At 52.7% G+C, this 21197-nt stretch overlaps 1 long non-coding RNA gene across 2 annotated transcripts; it reads right to left on the minus strand.

The window, feature by feature from the left end:
- Positions 1 to 4698: 4698 nt before the first annotated feature.
- Positions 4699 to 9297, minus strand: LOC115894712. 2 transcript variants are annotated; one of them, XR_004054846.1, is made up of 3 exons: positions 9249 to 9297; positions 7406 to 7950; positions 4699 to 6675 (listed from the first exon to the last, which is right to left on the minus strand). It is a non-coding gene; the product is annotated as an uncharacterized LOC115894712 (long non-coding RNA). The 2 variants fall into 2 exon arrangements; XR_004054845.1 differs by lacking the exon at positions 4699 to 6675 and having other exon boundaries at positions 6806 to 7950.
- Between the last annotated feature and the right edge of the window lie 11900 nt (positions 9298 to 21197).

The following is a 21197-nucleotide window of genomic DNA, read 5'->3' on the forward strand; positions in this document are numbered from 1 at the left end:
CTCCCGATCTGGCGGCCGCCGGGCTGGCGGGCGGGCGCGTCGCCGCGAGGCCGCCCTCTGCCAGGAAGAGTCACTTCCCGGACACCGCGGGAGCCCTGGCGGAGCTATGCGAAGAATGTCCGCGCCGAGCACGGGGGGTGGCACCTCTCGGGCCCGCATCTCCGCCGCCGCCGCCGCCGCTGCGCCCTGCGAAGCGTGAGCCCCGGGTACGGCCCCGCCCCGCCACGCCCCCGCCACGCCCCCGCCCGCGGAGCGCGGTCGCCGGGGCAACGGGATTACGGGCGGAGAGCGCTGTTTATTCTCAGCCCAGTGCCAGGAAATTCGGCCGGGAGGCTGCCAGGCGCACCTCCCTGGGGTGGGGGGCGGGAGAGGGAGGAGACAGGGTGGACCAGGCCGCCCTGGGCGCGTGGGGGAAGGGGGGAGTCAGGCGTTCGTCACCGGGGGTCACTGACCCCTCCGAGGGGCGGCTGCTCAGAAAGCCTGGACTCTTTCCCGGCCGTGAGTGGATCAAGTTTTCTTGTCCCAGGGGAGCCGAGATCCCCCTTCAGGTCAGCGGAGCAAACCTACCCCCCACACACGCTCTACTCAGGGAGCCTGTTCTTGGAGCCTCAGCCCCCTTCCCTTCTAGTCACTCACTCATTCACTCATTCATTCATTCAGCAAATCTCTATGGAACACATCCCGCGGTTGGGGACTGTTCTAGATCCAGCAAGACAAGGCCCTGTTCTCCCTGCCCTCCAGAGGTTGAGTGGGAGCAACCAGACGATAACGAGTAAATATGTAAATTAAATAAATATAGACTGTGCCTCGAAGACGCATCTTCAAATCGTATTCCCATTACAGCATGCATCCACCCTCAGCATGGAGGCCAGCTTGTCCCAGTTTCGCTCTGAAAGTCTGGCAAACTAGGACAATTGGTGTCTGTACCCTCAGGTCTGAACACACCCATTTCAGAGATGGAGAAACTGAGGCCCCAAATCCAAGGACAGCTCTTTCATTGTCAGGGAGCTAGAGAAAGAGCTGGTGGCCCTAACTTAGAATCCTGGGTTCTATGGGCTAAACGCTTTTCATTGCCCGGAGCTCCACCTCTCTGCCCCTCAAGGCCTCTGAAAGCACAGAGGACCACCTACTGCCAGTCCCCCAAGGTGTGGATGAAACTGTTGACTCCTGGACTGCGACCCAGCTCTTCTGAATCTGAAGCCTGAAGACAACTTTGGAATCTGAATAATCGCCTCCCCAGGTGACTCTGAGACCTCTCGCAGCCGCCTTCAGGGCAGACAAGCCTGGATGCTCCTTTCGTCGTGGGACAGCACATTTCCTCCTTGTTCCTTGACTAAGCCAAAGCTGGGAAATCAGCAGGGAGGGAAGGTTCCGAGCTCGCGGGCCTGTGGGGCGGCAAGCATGGACATGTGCAGCCCTTCCGTCTCCTGAGCTGAAGGACGGCAGGGCCAAGGGAGGAGGAGGAGGAGGATGCTCCTTCCCCCCAGCGCTGAGCCCTCCCAGCTGTGCTGTGCTGGGAACAAGCCAGGCGTTTGTGAAATCCTCGGGTGAGCCTGACCCACTGTCATAAGGACTTGCCTGTGGAAGCTGGTGCCGGGAGGGGGATGGGGGGCTGTTCCCAGAAGCGGGTAGAACTCTGGACTTCCCACTCCTGAGCTCTCTGATTGCAGCACAGCCTTAAGCAACAGTAGCGGCCTGGAAGGCTGGGCTGCAGGCTGGAAGGCTGGGCTGCAGGCTGGAAGGAAGGCTGGGCTGCAGGCTGGAACGCTGGGTTGTAGGCTTCAGGCTTTTCTTCAGAAAAGAAATTCGGGTTCTGAATGCTAAGACTTTGTGCTTTTCCAGTTAACACCGTCACTGCCAGTATTCACAGCACTATTCAGGCCCAACCTCAGGAAAAGACTGCAAACCCAGACATAAAAAAGTAAAAAACAGCTGGGCACGGTGGCTCATGCCTGTAATCCCAGCACTTTGGGAGGCCGAGGCAGGCGGATCACTTGAAGTCAGGAGATCGGGACCATCCTGGCTAACATGGTGAAACCCTGTCTCTGCTAAAAATCCAAAAAATTAGCCGGGCGTGGTGGCTGGCACCTGTGGTCCCAGCTACTTGGGAGGCTGAGGCAGGAGAATGGCGTGAACCCGCGAGGCGGAGCTTGCAGTGAGCCGAGATCACACCACTGCACTCTAGCCTGGGTGACAGAGCGAGACTCCGCCTCAATAAATAAATAAATAAAAAACAGAATGTAAGTTTGTTATTTACATTACACAAGAAGATATATTTCCTCTCACCTCCCCTCCCCCAGATCTCCAATCATAGTATTTTCCTACAGAAAATGTTATTTAACGCCTGTAATGTACAGAATGTTGAAGGTATAGACATGAAAAATTAAATCCGGCTGGGCACGGTGGCTCACGCCTGTAATCCCAGCACTTTGGGAGGCTGAGGTGGGCGGATCACTTGAGGTCAGGAGTTTGAGACCAGCCTGGCCAACATGGCAAAACCCCATCTCTACAAAAAATACAAATATTAGCTGGGAATGGTGGCAGCACCTGTAATCCCAGCTACTCGGGAGGCTGAGGCAGGAGAATCGCTTGAACCCAGAAGGCAGAAGTTGCAGAGAGCCCAGATGGTGCCACTGCACTCCAGCCTGAGTGACAGAGTGACATGCCAAGAAAGAGAGAGAAGAAAGGAAGGAAGGAAGGAAGGAGAGAGGGAGGGAGGGAGGGAGAAAAAGAGAGAAAGAAAATAAAGTGAAAAAAAAAGAAAAACTAAATCCATGAGGACCTGGATCCTCCAGGAGGTCTCTGTGCTGCACACCTCCAGGGGGTGCTGTTTATATCATGATATACTCTTTGTAGATGTTGTCCTATGAGGCTGTGTGAGAGGGGTGGGGCTGCAGTGTTCCTAAACTTTAGGGTACATCAGCAGCACCTGATGCTTGCCTGACCCAGGTGCCCCAGGTAATACCAACATAGGTGGAAACACGACTCTGGCCACCATGCCTGTTGCTGGACAAAAGTAACAACCAGAAAATATTCCAGGCTTCAAGAGACTCACAGTCTGAAAGGGGAACCAGATGTGAAAACCAAGAAGTATCCTAAAAAGGAATGGTTGTAAAACTAAAGTGGTAGGCAGGGTACAGCTGGGGGTGCCCAGGAGGAAATGAGCTTTAGTGGCTTCCCAGAAGAGGTGATGCGTGAGTTAAGGCGAAACAGCAGGTGTTCCTTCCACAGGCTTGGGAGAATGGGGCATTCTCAGAAACAGGGAAATAGCCTGGAAAAGGGAAACTTTGGGGAACTTCAAGAAGTTTGGTATGTCCCCATGGGCACATCCATGCCAGACTCATCTTCTAAAAATATTGCTTTCATGATGTCATGTACACAGGGAGCCCATCCCCATAGGATCCATACTGGTTCCCCCTGGCATTTTCCACTAAGCCGGGTTTCCAAAAACCTTCCACTGTAGCCCCAGTGGGAAGTTTACTCTGCCCCCACTCCACCCCACACTAGAAGGCAAACTTCTTCCCATCAGGATGGTCTTCTCCCCTGCCTACCAGACTCATCACTTCCCTGCTCACTTAGGATTGGGAGCCCATGTTGGGGTCATCCCTCCTTCCCAGTCAGCCCCTCCAATTCTCTCTAGTTCTTCCTCTCTGCTGAGGCTTTCTCCTTTCCTGCCTCCTCCCTGAAGCCTCCCACACCCTGGAGACCTCTCCTTCCTCCGAATGCATGTTATATGTACAGCCTGCACCACTCATTCTGTCCCCTTCCAAACTGGACTGTAAACTCTCAGATGGAAGAAATTCACTCTTATTCATCCAATGATTATTAATATATATATTTTTTGAGACAGAGTCTCACTGTTGCCCAGGCTGGAGTGCAGTGGCATGATCTCGGCTCACTGCAACCTCCGCCTCCCAGGCTCAAGCAATTTACCTGCCTCAGTCTCCTGAGTAGCTGGGACTACCAGCATGTGCCACCATGCCCGGCTAATTTTTGTACTTTTAGTAGAGAGGGGGTTTGACCATGTTGGCTAGGCTGGTCTCGAACTCCTGGCCTCAGGTGATCCACCCACCTCAGCCTCCCAAAGTGCTGGGAACACAGGCCTGAGGCACTGTGCCCTGCCCAGTGATTATTAATTGAATGCCAACTCTGTACCAGGCCCTATATCTTCTGCTTTTTTATGTTCCTCACAAAATCTAGCAGAATGGGTGATGCTTGCTGGAAACTTATCAAACACTGGCTCTGTGGCTGCACAAAAGACAAAATGTTCTTTAAATAATGGGGCTCCTGTATCATTAAAATATCACTTAATTCATTCACAACTTTTGGTTGTTGTTGTTTGTTTTTTTTGAGATGGAGAGTCTCGCTCTGTCACCAGGCTGGAGTACAGGAGTGCAATGGCGTGATCTCGGCTCACTGCAATCTCTGCCTCCCAGGTTCAAGTGATTCTCCTGCCTCAGCCTCCCAAGCAGCTGGGACTACAGGTGTGCACCACCACGCCCAGCTAAATTTTTGGTATTTTTAGTAGAGATGACGTTTCACCATGTTGGCCAGGTTGGTCTCGATCTCTTGACCTTGTGATCCACCCACCTTGGCCTCCCAAAGTGCTGGGATTACAGGTGTGAGCCACAGCGCCCGGCCTCATTCACAACTTTTACTTCCAGAAGCAAACAGGCGTCTTTTATTTTTAGTACCATGTGTTTGCATAAATAGCACTTCTGTTTTTTCAAAATGCATTTTAATAGGTGATCCCATTTCGTCCTCCCTCCATGCCTCAGATGTAAGGCAGGTAAAATAAAATATACCACACTTTCCAGATGAGTAAACTAAGCTGTAGAGGGTTAGGCTTGCCTCAGATCACAGATAAGTAGTGAGCAAAGCAGAAATAGACCACCTCTCTGCTGACGTCAAATCCAGTGCCCTTTCCATTGCTACTTGCTTAAGTACTGCCTCTCCTACGTGTGAGAACCCTCTCCACTGCCAGGGCCTCCGCTTAGCAGCTACTGTGAAGGCTCCCTCAGGGATCTAAATGACAGCTAAGTCCACTCTTGGCTATCATTAGAGTCCGGGTCAGCCTGGGGAACAGTCCTGGGCTGCCATTCCATCCACCTAGACCCTGAGGGATTACAGGGAACACCAGAGTCCTCCCAGCTCCTAGCAGGTAGGGAGCCCCAGGTGTTCAGGGCTAGTGCTCCCAATGGATATACAATTCCCAAGGAAACCCCAGCAAGATCTCTGACCAGCCCAATGTCCAAGGTTTGGCCTGAAGCCTCAGAGAATGCCAAATCCCTCTAACCCATCCTTTCTGGAAACTTAGTGACGGTGGAGGAGATGACCTCTCTGTTTCCTCTTGTAGAATTCTATGAAAAGGAGGCTGGAGGGAGAGGAGCTGGCACCAGGAGGGAGGCAGGCTGACTTTCAAGAGTGGTCCTCTAGCTATTCACTGCCTTTTTTAGTGTCCCTTGGCCACCTGGTGAAAGTAGGCAAGAGGGCATGGAAGGAAGGCTACCCAGAAGACCTTCAGAGACTGCTTGCACTGCCCAATGCTGGGGGAGGGACAGTGGAAGGCTATGGAGCCCTCACTTTGGGGCCTCCCCACCAGACCCCTCAGGCCGTCACAGGGCTGGGGCTTAGCTGAGAACTCAGTAAGGACCCTGACCAGGCTCCAGCCAGAGCCCTGGAGTGGAAGGGGAGGAGCCCAGGAGAGCAGCCCAGACCCTCCCTCAGGCACCCTTCCAGGCCTCTCCAGTCTAAGAGAAGGAGCTGAGAAGGTCAGCAAACTGGCCCAGCTGCAGCAAGAGACCTTGTGCCTATACCAGGATGGAAACAGAGCTGGTCAGACCTGAGTGGGGGAGGAGAGAGGCCTTCACCTGGGGCCCTGGAACCATCAGGCCAGTCTCTGTGGCTGGAAGGAGAGATGCCTAGAGAGGAGTCAATTAAAAGAGGCACCTCTGCAATTCCAGCCCTTTGGGAGGCCAAGGTCAGGGGATCACCTGAGGTCAGGAGTTCAAGACCAGCCTGGCCAACATGGAGAAACCCCGTTTCTACTAAAAATACAAAAAAATTAACTGCTGACAGTGCTGCATGCCTGTAGTCCCAGCTACTTGGGAGACTGAAGCGGGAGAATCACTCGAATCTGGGTCGCGGAAGTCGCAATAAGCCGAGATCACTCCACTGCACTCCAGCCTGGAGACAGAGCAAGACTCCATCTAAAATAGATGAATACATAAATAAAGAGCCAGAAGCCAGGTAGAGGCTGCAGGACCCTCTGCAGGATGCGGCCAGAGATGATGAGAGCACCTCCCAGACGCACACAGTGTATACACGTTGCCGCATGCACACACCGCTCTGTGCATTCTGAGTCCCATGCGTAAAGGTGATGGGTAACACAGTCCTGGGGATGTGCACCGGGCACATCTTTCAGTGGAGCGATGAGTGATAGTGCATCACCCCAGACCAGGTTCCCATTGTGAGCAAAACAGTCAAGCAGGAGATGACCAACCAGGATTCATGGTTCCAAGCTTTCCTCCATTAGGACAAAGCTGGCCCAGACCAGGATCAAATGGTGACCTTGGCCCTAGAGGCAGGATTCAAGCAACTGAGTCAGCCTGCCCAGGATGTGGGTGCGACTCTGCTTTCTGTTCTCAGGTGCCCCCCTTGCTGGTCTTGAGGGTTCTATGGGAAATAGAAGAGAACTGCATGAGAATGCTATTGGCCTTGATCTCTCCATGTCTGTGGAGTAAGAATAAGACAGGTCACCATCCTGAAGCCCTCTCCCTGGCCCCACCTGTGAAGGAAAGAGCTCTCTCACCCAGCGGGTTTTATTTATTTCACAACACTTTTATGGCTGTACTTCCAATGTTCCAAGCACTATTCTAAGCACCTGAAACATACTGACTCATGGAGGTCTCCAGCAACTCCATGAGTTACGTACTATTCTTGTCCCTATTTTCTCAGTGGGGTAAACTGCAAAACAGGGATGTAATGTAACTTGCCCAAGGTCACACAGCTTACCAGGAGTAGAGCTGGGATCCAAACCCAGGCAGCAGGTCTCCAACGACCCTGCCTGTGGCCAGAGGGCTCACTGTGTCTCTTGGCCCAGCCCCACCAAGGCACTGGACATGGGCACAGGAGCCCTGGACCAGGAGAGGACAAGTGGTAAGGGCAGAGTGTGGGAAAGCTGGGCTCGTGTTCCAGATCACTGCTGTTGGCATATGATCCTGGGCAGGCACCCAACCGCCCTGCCTTGTTCCTAATCTATACACGGGGATTTCAATAAAACCTGCTTTAAGCACTGTGGTGAGGATGAGACAAGACCGTATCGTGAGTTTGTTATTATTAACAGGGTCTCCCTAGGACCTAGCAAGATTCAGACACTTCTCATTCATCCGACATCCAAGCTCACCCGCTCTTGCGTGGGGGAAAGTAGCCACTTCTTCCAAGGCTCAGCCACTAGGTCTCTGGCTTCCTGTCAGGGTGCGAGGAGGAAGTTGAGGAAGCGTTCCTTCCTGTCCGTCCTTGGTCTCTTCCAAGTCTTTTCTTTACGTGCCTCATGCATTTCCTTCTTGTTTTTCCCAGTTGCCCTATGTTTGACATTTGGTGATTGTATTTCTTTCCTGGGACAGCCATAACAAAATGCCACAAACTCAGTGGCTTCAAACAACAGACATGGATTTTCTCACAGCTCTGGAGGCCGGGAGGCCAACACTCAAGGTGTACTGGGACCATGCTCCCTCTGAAGCCCCCACGGAAGAATGACTTCCTCACCCCTGCCAGCTTCTGGTGGTGGCCGGCGGACCTGCTCGCTCATTGGTTTGTAGACACATCTCTGCCTCCACCACTGCATGGCCTCCTCTGTGTGTCTGTGTCCAGATTTCCCTCGTATAAGGGCATCAGTCATTGGACTGGGACCATCCTAATACAGCATGCTGTTGGCCTTGATCTCCAGACCTGTGGAGTACATCTTAATTACATCTGCAAAGACCCTATTTCTAAATAAAGTCACATTTGTAGGTTCCATGCAGACATGAGTTTGGTGGGGGGACGCTATTTGACCCAGTACAGTGGTCCTGTAGGATCTCACATTGAGAACATTCTTTCTTTCCTTGCATCTTCCAAGAAGAGCCTAAGAGAGATCTGCTTCCTTGCTGTTAGGTAGAGGGACAAGTGAAATGCCACTTTATGCTCTGAGCACCAAAGACAGGGTGGAAAGATGCCCAGGGATGGAGTCCAGCAGATGGCCTGGCCACCAGCAGGACTCAGAGGCAGGCTGCATAGCCAGGGGTGTCTCTCCTCTCTGAGCTACCTGGCATGGCCTGACGCGCCCCAGACATTGCCTCACTTAGCTGCGGGATGCTTCCTGCGTTTCTCTGGTGAAGAGCTTCAGTCTTTGCAACCTCAGATGACCCCTCATACAAGAAACATCATCCTCTAGAAAGCTTCTTTTGAGCTTCTACAGGCAAGGGTGTGGGAGGTGGAGCTATGGAACTGGGCGTGGGAAGTAGGGACAGTGCCACAGTTCCTTGGCAATGTCACCTAGGGGAAAGTTGAGGTGATGCCCAGCAGCCAGCCAGCTCTTTCCAAAGCCCTGGAGTATCTGATAGGGAGGTGGAGACACCATCTCTCAGAAGCTCCTTTCTTTCTTTCTTTCTTTTTATTTTTTGAGATGGAGTTTAACTCTTGTTGCCCAGGCTGGAGTGCAGTGGCACGATCTTGGCTCACTGCAACCTCCATCGCCCGGGTTCAAGCAATTCTCCTGCCTCAGCCTCCTGAGTAGCTGGGATTACAGGCACGCGCCACCATGCCCAGCTAATTTTGTATTTTTAGGAGAGACGGGGTTTCTCCATGTTGGTCAGGCTGGTCTTGAGCTCCCAACCTCAGGTAGTCCGCCCACCTCAGCCTCCCAAAGTGCTGGGATTACAGGTGTGAGCCACCGTGCCCAGCTCGAAATTCCTTTCAAATCCATCCACCTGGTTGGAGAGCTGGACCTTTCACCTGCACTCTTGGTCACTGCACCCTCACCATCATCAGGCAGCGTGATACAGAAAGCCCTGTCTGCTCTTTGGTAGCTGAAGGGAAGGTTCTCAGCTACTCCCCAAGCCCTCGCCAATCAGGGCTTGCAGTCCCAGCTCTGGGCAGCAGGCAAACATCTTTCCCAGAGCAACTTTCTGGGGCACCCAGGTCTGACTTGCAGAGCCTGAGAAAGGAGAAAGGGAGGACGCCAAGAAGGCATGGGGTTATGCCCTTACCTGAACCACAGGAAGGGGACCGCCCTGCCCCAGCATACCGGCAGCTGCTCTTCCAGGGACAGGAAGTCAGCTGAGTACCGAGCAAGCCGCGTGCCCATGTGGTTGGGGGGTGGGGGCACCTGGGCAGTCAGCTGGGCCATCCGCCACTCTTCCGGGCCACACTGGTTCCCACGCTCATAGGCCAGATGGAGTGGGGATCGGGAGCCGGGGGGAAACCCAGTTTGCATCCCAGGACTCTAAATTGGCTCCCCATCTGTACAATGGGGGTAACAACAGCTCCCATTTTCTTAGGTGGTTGTGACAGTTCATTGAGCAAACGTCCACATGGCGTAGTACATAGTGAGTGCTCAGTCAACACTGTCCGCTCTGATGCCCTCCAAAAGGGGCTGAGCTCCCCCCCCCTTTTTTTTCTTGTAAATAACCTGGCATTTAGGTAGTGGCTCAACCTGCTTAGGGAAGAGGAGCCACCTTCCAGGCAGCCTCATCTGGTCTACTAGCTGTCTCAGGAAGTCAATGGCAGCACAGCTCCTCCGCCCCCCAGTATGCACACAGTGGGCCCTGGCAATGGGAGGCAAGTTCTCCATGAGTCCTCCCTACACCAGGGGCCTCTCTGGCCGGGCAGCCCAACCACAGGACAATCAGGCTTTGGGCCAGGAAGTTACAGTAAGTCAGGCCCGCCCTTCCTCACATGGGGTACGGCTGCTCCCCAGTCCCAAGCCTCGGCTCCCCTAGAGGAAGAGAAGGGGGATCAAGACCCCCTTCTCAACCCTCCCCCATCCCACTGTGCTCCTCATCCCACCCCAAGGGCATACTGGTCTTCCCAGAGATTTTCAGGGGCTGCTTCTTGCTGGCAACTTCGCAGCCCCAGCTGTGCAGGGCAGCTGAAGCCACAACTGAATTCGGGAGGAGAGGCTGACTCACCCCAGTCAGGCTGGGCCTCTGCTAATATTCTTGGGTGGCAGCCTAGGATTCCTGCAGGTTCCGACAATAGGCCCGACCATCCTCTTGTAGGAGGCGGGGTTCAAGGTAACCCCAAGCGCGGGAAGGGGAGCTCTGGCAGGGGTGTCCATGTGTCCAGGACTCCAGGCCTGGGGGCTAGGGGTGACATGGGCACGCCCCCGTCCCCAGGCCTGATGCAGGAGGAAGGAGGTGTGGGACAGGAAAAGAGGACCACGTTTGGAGTACACACGGCACATTACATAATTATTCTAATATAACAAGCCTGGATGGTAGCTATGACTAATCCCTGGTTAATAAGTGAGGAAACCGAGGCCGGGAGAGGTTAAGGAGGTTAGGGGTGGGTGGAGGGCCGGTGAGGGGTGGCGTCTGTGACTGGCAGAGCGTGAGGCCAGGCCCCTTGAAAATTCCCCCTCAGCCTCCGTGTCCACCTAGGCCAACAGTGCGGGACCTGTGGCTGCGGCCCTTGGGCCGGGGAGGCTCAGAGCCCCAGGACCCGCAGGCCCCAGGCCTGCATGTGTGAGCGCAGGAGGTGGGGAGGCAGATACCGCGTTTCCACAGGACCCTGCGGGATCCGGGCGCAGGCCGGGCAGCGGGGTCCTTCGGGGCCCCCCCGGCCCCGGCCCCGGCCCCTCCCGCCCACCGCCACGGGATTCTTCCAGTCCATGCCAACCTGGCTCGGGCAAGACAAGGTGATCGAGGCTCAGCGGCCCCTGGTCCCCCAGCCCCACGCCCGGTCCGTGGCCATGACAACCGCGGCGCTGTGGCTTCCTCGCCAGGCAACGCAGAGAGGGGAAGGGAACGCGCCCGGCCGCGCCGCCAGCTGCGAATTCCTCAGGCCTTCCATCAGCCCCGCTGGCCCCGACGGGCTTCCTCGCGGGCTGTGAGGTCAGCGCCCGGCTCCACCCGCCTCGGGCTGGCCCAGTGCCCGGGATCCCGGCCCCGGCCCCGCGCCCCGCCCCCACCCCGCCTGCGGACCCGCCCACCCGGGTCCCCGCGTCCCGGGGCCCGGCCTGCACCCCGCAGCCCCTCCCAGTCCACGCGCGCGGGCCCCGGCTCCCCGGCGAGTCCTGCAACTGGGGCGGCCCCTGGCGCCCGCCGCCCGGTCGAGCCCTATTTCAGGCGCTGGCGCTGCGGGCCGGGGCAGCCCTGCCCGGAAGGGAGGCTATTCTGGGCCGGGCCGCCCGAGCAGCTGCGGCCCCGGGCTTCCCGGCAGGGTGTGCGGCGTGGGACAGAGGGCACACCAGGGCAGGGCTCCCCTCCCTCCCCAGCGCCCCACCTTCCTCCCAGGCCGCGCCCAGCTCTCTCCCCTTTTTGGCCAGACTCAGGTCCTTTCTTAGGCCAGGAACATTCCCTAGTGCCAGGTCGCTGAGAATGACCAGAGGCTAAAGCCATCCGGTGCCCTCCCCCAGTGCCCTCCAGGCAGGTGCCTTGCCCTGAGTCTCTCCGCCCTGGGCCCCACTTCTTTCCTTTTTCTTGATTTATTTTATTTATTTATTTATTTATTTATTTATTTATTTATTTATTTATTTTATTTATTTATTTTTAGACGGAGTCTCGCTCTGCTGCCCAGGCTGGAGTGCTGCGGCCGGATCTCAGCTCACTGCAACCTCTACCTCCCCAGTTCAAGCGATTCTCCTGCCTCAGCCTCCGAGTAGCTGGGACTACAGGGATGCACCACCATACCTGCCTAATTTTTGTATTTTTAGTAGAGACGGGGTTTCGCCATGTTGACTAGGGTAGGGTGGTCTCAAACTCCTGACCTCAAGTGATCGGCCTGCCTCGGCCTTCCAAAGTGCTGGGATTACAGGCGTGAGCCACCGCGCCCGGCCCCCACTTCCTTTCTAGGGTGGTCTTCCCAACACCCTGCGGTGACCTGGGTTCAGCCCTTGTCCCCATGTGCTACTTCTCTGCCCATTCTAACTCTAACGACCTTCCTGCCATGGGTCCATGTGGTCCGTGTTGAATCCACAGTGCCCAGCACAGGATGGGTGCTTCCAAAATGGGTGTGTCATGAAAGCTATTAAACCATCATATTCAGTATCACACTGAAGACACTAGCCCCTAAGGGGCTTTTTACATTTCATCCAGGAAACCCTCATAGGACCAGAGGTCCAGCTGCCCTCTTGCCCCCTTGCCCCACCAGAGGGATTGACCATATCCACGGGTGGTGGTGGCTTGGTGGAAGAAGCTGTGGGTACATGCACACGTGGCCCTGGTCCCCTTGGGTTCACCCTGTAACCTTAGGACCCTACGCTGGACTCCCAGGGGTCATGCTTTGTAGTCTGGCCCCCATCAGTGATTGCAAGGAGACAAAATATATACTGCACCATAAGAATGCAAGTCACCACCATCATCCAACCCACATCTCTCCCTCCCAAGCAAAAGATCTCATTGGGATGGTGTCTGAGGATGCTCGGGGGAGAGGAAGAGGGCAGCTGACACCCATCCATGCCCACTCTCTGCCAGGTGTTGTAAATATGTCATGTTATTTAGCCTGGCCTCTCAAACTTTCACATCAGCACCAGTCACCTGGATCTTGTTAAAATGCAGACTGATTCATCTGGCTGGGGTGGGTCATGAGATGCTGCATTTCTGAGCAGTTCTAGGTAGATTCTATCTTGCCAGGACTCTGCCACACTGGAACTGGGAGGGGGAATCCACACAGCAGTTCTGTGAGCTCATCTGCCTGGTTTTCAAATGAAGAATCTGAGGTTTAGAGACATGAAGAAGCCTTGATGAGCAGTGAGGCCAGCACCCTGACCAACTAGCCAGAGAACGTCCCCCAGATCCTAAACCCACTCTCTGTGACCCCAGAGAGTCTTCCCCAGGCGGTTTACACCCCTTAGCTTCCTTTTGTTTTTGAGGCAGGGTCTCCCTCTGTCACCCAGGCTGGAGTGCAGTGGCATGATCATAGCTCATTGCAGCCTTTGCCCCATAGGCTCAATGGATCCTCCTGCCTCAGTCTCCTGAATAGTTTGGACTACAGACATGTGCCACCACACCTGGCTAATTTTTCTCTTTTTTTGTAGAGACGGGGGTCTCCCTATGTTGCTTATACTGGTCTCCAAATCCTGAGCTCAAGCCGTCCTCCCGCTTTAGCCTCCTAAAGTGCTGGGATTTCAGGCATGAGCCACTGTGCTTCCTTTTTTTTTTTTTTTTTTTTAGACGGAGTCTTGCTCTGTCGCCCGGGCCGGAGTGCAGTGGCCGGATCTCAGCTCACTGCAAGCTCCGCCTCCCGGGTTTACGCCATTCTCCTGCCTCAGCCTCCCGAGTAGCTGGGACTACAGGCGCCCGCCACCTCGCTCGGCTAGTTTTTTGTATTTTTAGTAGAGACGGGGTTTCACCGTGTTAGCCAGGATGGTCTCGATCTCCTGACCTCGTGATCCGCCCGTCTCGGCCTCCCAAAGTGCTGGGATTACAGGCTTGAGACACCGTGCCCGGCCATCCTTCCTTTTTTAAAAAAAGTTGACTGAGTGAGGTGGCTCATGCCTGTAATATCAGCACTTTGGGAGGTAGAAGTGGGAGGATCACATGAAGCCAGGAGTTTGAGACCAGGCTTGGTCAATATGGTGAAACCCCGTCTCTACTAAAAATACAAAAATTAGCCAGGCGTGGCGGTGTGCGCCTGTAGTCCCAGCTACTCAGGAGGCTGAGGCACAAGAATTGCTTGAACCCAGGAGGCGGAGGTTGCGGTGAGCCGAGATCATGCCATTGCACTCCAGCCTGGGTGACAGAGAGAGACTCCATTTCAAAAAAAAAAAAAAAGTTATCCCAGTAATACATTGAATTACATGTGTACGAAATATATAGTTATCCTCAAGGAAAATTGATAAAAAATGGAACTCATCCCTATGCCCAGTCCCACTCAGTTCACTGTCCAGAAAAAGAAATATTATCCACAAGTGACTACTAATTCTTTAATTAACTAGATAGCTTAATTGAATAGTTTATTTATAACTTGGGTTATCGCTGTAGAATATGGGTTAAAAGGTTTGGCAAGAGGCCGGGCGCAGTGGCTCAAGCCTGTAATCCCAGCACTTTGGGAGGCCGAGACGGGCGGATCACGAGGTCAGGAGATCGAGACCATCCTGGCTAACATGGTGAAACCCCATCTCTACTGAAAAATACAAAAAAAAAAAAACTAGGCGGGAGAGGTGGCGGGCACCTGTAGTCCCAGCTACTCGGGAGGCTGAGGCAGGAGAATGGCGTGAACCCGCAAGGCGGAGCTTGCAGTGAGCTGAGATCCGGCCACTGCACTCCAGCCTGGGTGACAGAGCGAGACTCCGTTTCAAAAAAAAAAAAAGGTTTGGCGAGAGCCACCCAAACCTGGGCTGGAAATCTGCTGAGAGGAGCCTAGTCTGCTGAGAGAGAGAGAAAGAAAGTACGGTTCAAATACGAGCCCAGGGAGAGGCAGGAAACCACTTTCTCCCCAGGACTCTGTACTCCCATCTTTCAGGGCGTGCTGGACAGGTGAGGGGAAACCGAAATGCGCCAACACCCTCCTTCATGAATAAGTAACAGCCGCCCAGGGCTTTGACTCATTTGTCAATAGACAGTTCACTTCCTGACAGAGAAGCCAGCGCCTTCACACTCACATGTAAGTGACGGAGAAATCAATTGACGATTAATTACAGTGGAAGTTACCAGGAATATAGAATTGCTCTATCAAAACTCAGCAGCTAAGGCGGTATTTTTCAGGTGTACCTCTGTTACGGAGATCAGACCTGCAGCTGAAATAAACCAGAGTGGTGGTGTTTCCTGAAAGAATATGTCTGTCCAATCTTGGGGGGCTTCCAGTTGGGGGGGTAGCCTGGGAAGACTGGGTCAGATCCTGGTGTCACCATCCTGCGACTAGGGTGTCATTGTTTCATCTGTGAAACAAAGATGCTGACCTCTACAGAGGGCTCTGGTGAGATCCCTGGGTTCCTGGCCTGACACATAGTGGGGGCTCAACCGGAGGTTCTTCCTTCTCCTGTCATCTGCTCACCAGCACCCCCCTCCGACTGCCCCCAAACCCACTCCTCAATTCTGGAGTTGAAAGGAACCTTGCAAGGCTGAGTACTTTGGCAGTACTTTGGTAATTGGTTAAAAGTCAGAGGTCTCAGTTTCTTTTTTAAGAGACAGGGTCAGCCGGACATAGTGGCTCACACTTGTAATCCGAGATATTCGGGAGGCTGAGGCGGGTGGATCACCTGTTCAAGACCAGCCTGGCCAACATGGTGAAACCCCATCTCTACTAAAGTTACAAAAATTAGCCAGGCATGGTGGCTTGCATCTGTAGTCCCAGCTACTGGGGAGATCTGAGGCAGGAGAATCGCTTGAACCCGGGAGACAGAAGTCGCAGTGAGCCAAGATTGAGCCACTGCACTCCAGCCTGGGTGACAGAGCGAGACTCCGTCTCAAACAAAAAAGAGACAGGGTCTTACTTTGTCACCCAGGCTGGGGTGCAATGGTGTGATCATAGCTCACTGCAGTCTCAACCTCCTGAGTTCAAGTGATCCCCCAACCTCAGCCTCTCAAGTAGCTGGAACTACAGGTGCATACTACCACACCTGGCTAATTTTTACTTTTTTTTTGCAGAGACAGGAGTCTCACTATGTTGCCCAGCCTGGTCTCAAACTTCTGGCCTTAAGTGATCCTCCCACTTCGGCCTTCTGAAGTGCTGGGATTACAGGCATGGGCCACTGCACCCATCCAGTGGTCTCATTTCTGAACAGGGAAGGGACAGAGGCCCACACAGGGAGTAGGGTTGGGGTAGAGTGAGAAGGGAAAGGAGAAGGGGAAGGTGACTGGGAATTCTCACCCATTCTCACTTCTGCTTTGCGGGTTAGAAACACTGAGTTGCCTCGTCCTCCTGTCTCTGAACTTCCTTCACAGCCCATTGGGCCATTTGCATATGTCTCGTTGAAATTCCGGATCACAGCGTCACCACCTCCTCCCCATGGCCCCCAGAGGGTGACCGGAGCATCACTAGGAGCCAAAGAATGGGGATGAGCAGCGCGGGGTAGTGTTGACCGCCCCAACTTTCCCATGGTGACTCACTCTTATTCAATAGACAGACCATTTTCCTAGAATGTTGCAACAGGGGTATTAGGGTTTTTCCAGAGCTTTCCACTCTCGATTACCCAACACTGAGCCCCTCGCATGGAACTCGAGGTGATCCCCGCTGGTGATGGCTGGACCTTTGCCTCTGGCCTTGGTGCCCCCTTCATCTTGAACTTTCTCAAGGGGCAGAGCCAGCCTCCCAAGATGGGTTCTGTGCGCCCAGCTGTGCCCACAGTAGGCTCTTGGACTGTTGTTCTTTCTAAATACATATTTGTTTAATAGATGGGATGACTGGAAATTACTTATCCCTGACGAAGAAACAGGAAGGCAAACAGTTTTACATTTCTTTTTACAAAAACTATCCTGAGTTTTACCCTGTTCGTCTTTCTTCACTTTAGATTGTGAAGTCTCCAGCTCTAACTCCTAAAAGTCTCAGTGGAGAGATTCTAAACTCTTTGCGGGTGAGATCCAATCTCCTTCCTCCTTTCTCTCCCCAATCCCTGGTTCATAGTTATGGACTAAGTGCTTAATAGATCTTATTATATTGGATTATTTTAAAAGTCATTATTTTATACAAAAAGTTAGCTGGGTGTAGTGGTGGGCACCTGTAATCCCAGCTACTTGGGAGACTGAAGCAGGAGAATCACTTGAACCCAAGAGGCGGAGGTTACAGTGAGCCAAGATCACATCATTATACTCCAGCCTGAGCGACAGAGTGAGACTCCATCTCAAAAACAAAAACAAAAAAAGAGTTATTATTTTAAAAGTCAGCCCCTTATAGAGTCAGGCATATTAGGTATTGTCAGTGAAGCCTGGGCTGAGTTTAGGAACCCCATATCTGTTTGGGTGAATTTGAGCTTATTGCCTTGCCAAAAAGCTCAGTAATGGCTCTGGCAAACTATGGCTTTGTGAGAGCTGGTGGAGGGGATTATAATGGTCTTTATGCCAAGGGAAAGTCAGGATCACTTGAGCCCAGGAGTTCAAGTCTGCAGTGAGTGAGCTATGATCAAGCCAATCCACTGTAGCCTGGGTGACAGAGACAGACCCTCTCTCTCTCTCTCTCTCTCTCTCTCTCTCTCTCTCTCTCTCTCTCTCTCTCTCTCTCTCTCTCTCCTTTTTTGGAGGGTGGGGCAGGATGGGATCTGGCTTTGTCACCCAGGCTGGGGTGCAATGGCAGGATCTCGGCTCACTGCAATCTCCATCTCCCGATGGAGGTCTGGCCAGATGGGGTCTGCCTTTGTTGCCCAGGCTGGAGTGCAGTGTCTTGATCTCGACTCACTGAAACCTCCATCAAGCGGTCCTCCTGCCTCAGCCTCCCTAGCAGCTGGGATTACAGGCGTAAGCCACCGTGCCCAACCTAAGACTCTGTGTCTTAAATTTTTTTTAAGTCTATTGTTTGAATTCCAGGAAAGGAATTTCATTGTGGGGTCACTCTTCATACAGGGTGAGGATCACTTGAGCCCTCCCTGTGAGGGCTTCAACATTCCCTGTGAGTTTACAATAGCTCAGGAAGAGATACTGGAAATTATCACACGGGTACCCCATACTTTAGGGGAGATTTCTCCAAAAAGAAATTCTGGCCAAAAAAAGAAAGCTATAGGTTCTAAGAAGGAAAATGGTAAGGTAGACCAAAAAAAATCCACAATTCAGACAATTCAATCACAAAAGATTTCTATGAGAAAGAGGCCAGGTGCGGTGGCTCACGCCTGTAATCCCAGTACTTTGGGAGGCCAAGGTGGGTGGATCACCTGCAGTCAGGAGTTCGTGACCAGCCTGACCAACATGGAGAAACCCCATCTCTACCAAAAATAGAAAAAATTAGCTGGGTGTGGGTGGTGCACGCCTGTAATCCCAGCTATTCAGGAGGCTGAGGCAGGAGAATTGCTTGAACCCAGGAGGCAGAGGTTGCAGTGAGCCGAGATCACGCCATTGCATTCTACCCTGGGCAACAAGAGTGAAACCTCATCTCAAAAAACAAAAAAACCAAAAAAAAAAAAGAGAGAAAGAAAGTTGGTAGGGGTACAAAATAAAGCACTGATACCTTCTAGGGAGGTACCTTCATATCCTTCATATTTCAACAGGACAGAGAAGAGGGAAGGAGGGAGGGAGGACTCTCAACCACAAGTGAAGGCAAAAGAGCCCTTTGAGCCTGGTAGGAGGGGCTGGGGTACTATTAACCCTCAGCTCCCAATAAAACCTCTTAGAAAACAAAAATGGCTTGGAAAGTTGTAGTCAGGGCTACAGGGGCAAGCGAAGGACAGACCCAGTCCTTAGCTGAGAAGAAAGAATTGTGTCAGATGACAGAAGAGGAAAGAGAATAAAGACCACCATTATTGAGCGCCTACTGTGTAGTGGTGCACCTCCAACGCCTGTCCATCCTAAAGCTCTGTCAATCTCCCAACACAGACCAGGGGCTGTTGCTTCCTTCCTACCAGGGAGCAGCTCAGAGGCCAAGACCCTGTCACTGCTTGAAGCACCTCCCAGGGGAATGCAGATCCTCAGGTTCTACCTGCTCCCCTGTCAAACTCAGAGAGAAAGTAGGGTGAGGGTAGGAGGGATCCAAAATCCAGGATAGGGAGGGCGAGCTGGGAAACTCCACATCAACTTGAGAGTGGGCTGGGCAGCAGAGCGAGACCCTGTCTGGATAGATGCCAGCCCTGGACCGTTGCCAGCTTTCACCCTTGGCCTTAGATGGGGAGAGGGACAGGAAGGTGGCAAATAAGGCCCCTGCGGGCCAGAAACTAGACTGGGGAAACACGACTATGTTACTCACCCACAAAACACTGCAGTGAATCACTAAACAAATTCATATATTCTTGCCCTTAGTCAACAAATATCTATGGCATGTCTCTAACGGCAAGTTATTGTGTTATAGGTATTACGGATGCAATCTTAGATTAGGATGGGATCTTTCCTAAGGGATCTTAGTAGCTACAAGCAGGGAGATGACAGGACATACTTATTGTAGTGGAAAATATGCTTACCAGAGAAACACAGATAAAAAAATGCTACAGGGATTCAAGGGAGTAACAGGTCTTGAATAGTTAGAAAAAGGCTAACTATAACATCTGAACATATTTCAGGGAAGGAGCCCGACATGTTCATAACAGGTACATATAACAATGTTTATAAAGACAAAAAATGGAATCCAGTAATATGGGATCTGTTGAACAGGATACGTCCACATAATGCAACACCACCCAGTCAATAGAAATAGGTTATGTAGTTATACATATATTCAATCACAAGTTAAGATAGTCATGAAATATGAGTAAGTGAAAAAAGCAGATAACAAAAGAGCATTTAGAGACTGATTGCATTTTTATGAGTTTTTGGTATATGTAGTTCGAGATGCTTTTAGAAACTTCCAGAAATGGCAGTGCGCAGTGGTTCACTCCTAGCCCTCTGGGTGGCCGAGACAGGTGGATCACCTGAGGTCAGGAGTTTGAGACCAACCTGGCCAACTTGGTGAAACCCCATCTCTACTAAAAATACCAAAATTGGGCCGGGCCTGGGGGCTCACACCTGTAATCCCAGCACTTTGGGAGGCCAAGGCAGGCAGATCACCTGAGACCAGGAATTGGAGACCAGCCTGGCCAACATGATGAAACCTCATCTCTACTAAAAATACAAAATTTAGCTGGGTGTATGGCACATACCTGTAGTCCCAGCTACTTGGGAGGCTGAGGCAGGAGAATGGTGTGAACCTGGGAGGTGGAGCTTGCAGTGAGCTGGCATCGCACCACTGCACTCCAGCCTGGGTGACAAAGCAAATCCCTGTTTCAAACAACAAAAACATTAGCCAGGCATGGTGGCGGGTGCCTGTAATCCCAGGTACTCAGGAGGCTGAGGCAGGAGAATGGCTTGAACCTGGGAGGTGGAGGTTGCAGTGAGCAGAGATCACACGCCACTGCACTCCAGCCTGGGCAACAGAGCGAGACTGTCTCAAAAACAAACAAACAAACAAAAACAGGCTGGGCACAGTGGCTCATGCCTGTAATCCTGGCACTTTGGGAGGCCGAGGTGGGCGGATCACTTGAGCTTAGGGGTTCAAGACCAGCTTGGCCAAAATGGTGAAACTCTGTGTCTACAAAAATACAAAAAAAAAAAAAATTAGCTGGGCATGGTTGCGTGCACCTGTAATCCCAGCTAGCTACTCAGGTGGCTGAGGCAGGAGAATCGCTTGAACCTGGGAGGCAGAGGTTGCAGTGAGCCAAGATGGCACCACTGCACTCCAGCCTGGGCAACAGAGCAAGACTCAGTCTCAAAAACAAAACAGAACAAAACAAAACAGCCCCCAAACAAAAAACAAACAAACAAAAAAACAAAAAAACAAAAAAAAAAAAAAAAAGGAAAAGAGAAAGAGGAGCAAAGGGAAACACACAGGAGGGGGAAAGTTATGAACAGATCAGGAAAACGGAGGCCAGAGAGAGACAGCAAGGCCTGCAGGGGAGAGTCCAGGAGACAGGAGCCGGCACGTGGTAGTGGAGGAAGGGATCTGCCCAGTGTTTGCTGACAGAGAGCCATGGGGGTAAGAGGTAGGGGCAGGAGGCTCCACTGGGATGAAGCAGGGTTTGCTGCAGAGGCTGCTTGCTTTGTCCAGTCACCTGTAGTGGGTTAGAACGCATGGGGCACTCAGTCCACTTGCGAGTCATGCCTGAACACCCCTGGTGTGTCAGGGGCTGCCGGGAAAGCTTTAGAAAGTAAGGAGGCTGCAGTCTTGGCCAGCGTGCCAGATTTGCCATCCAGTGTGGTGAACGCGCACGAGCTGTCAAAATACACAGCACAGCCATCGTGAGGTGGGACAGGGCAGGGCCAACGTGGGAGCCAGGAAGGCGTGAGTTCAAATCCCGACTTCACCGCTTCATGCTGTGTGACCTCAGGCAAGTTCCTGAACCTCTCTGAGCCTTAGTTTCCTTCTCTGTTGTGAGGATGTGAAATAGC

This window comes from Rhinopithecus roxellana, chromosome 19 (genome assembly GCF_007565055.1).
Source record: "Rhinopithecus roxellana isolate Shanxi Qingling chromosome 19, ASM756505v1, whole genome shotgun sequence".
In the NCBI taxonomy this organism is placed as follows: Eukaryota; Metazoa; Chordata; class Mammalia; order Primates; family Cercopithecidae; genus Rhinopithecus; species Rhinopithecus roxellana.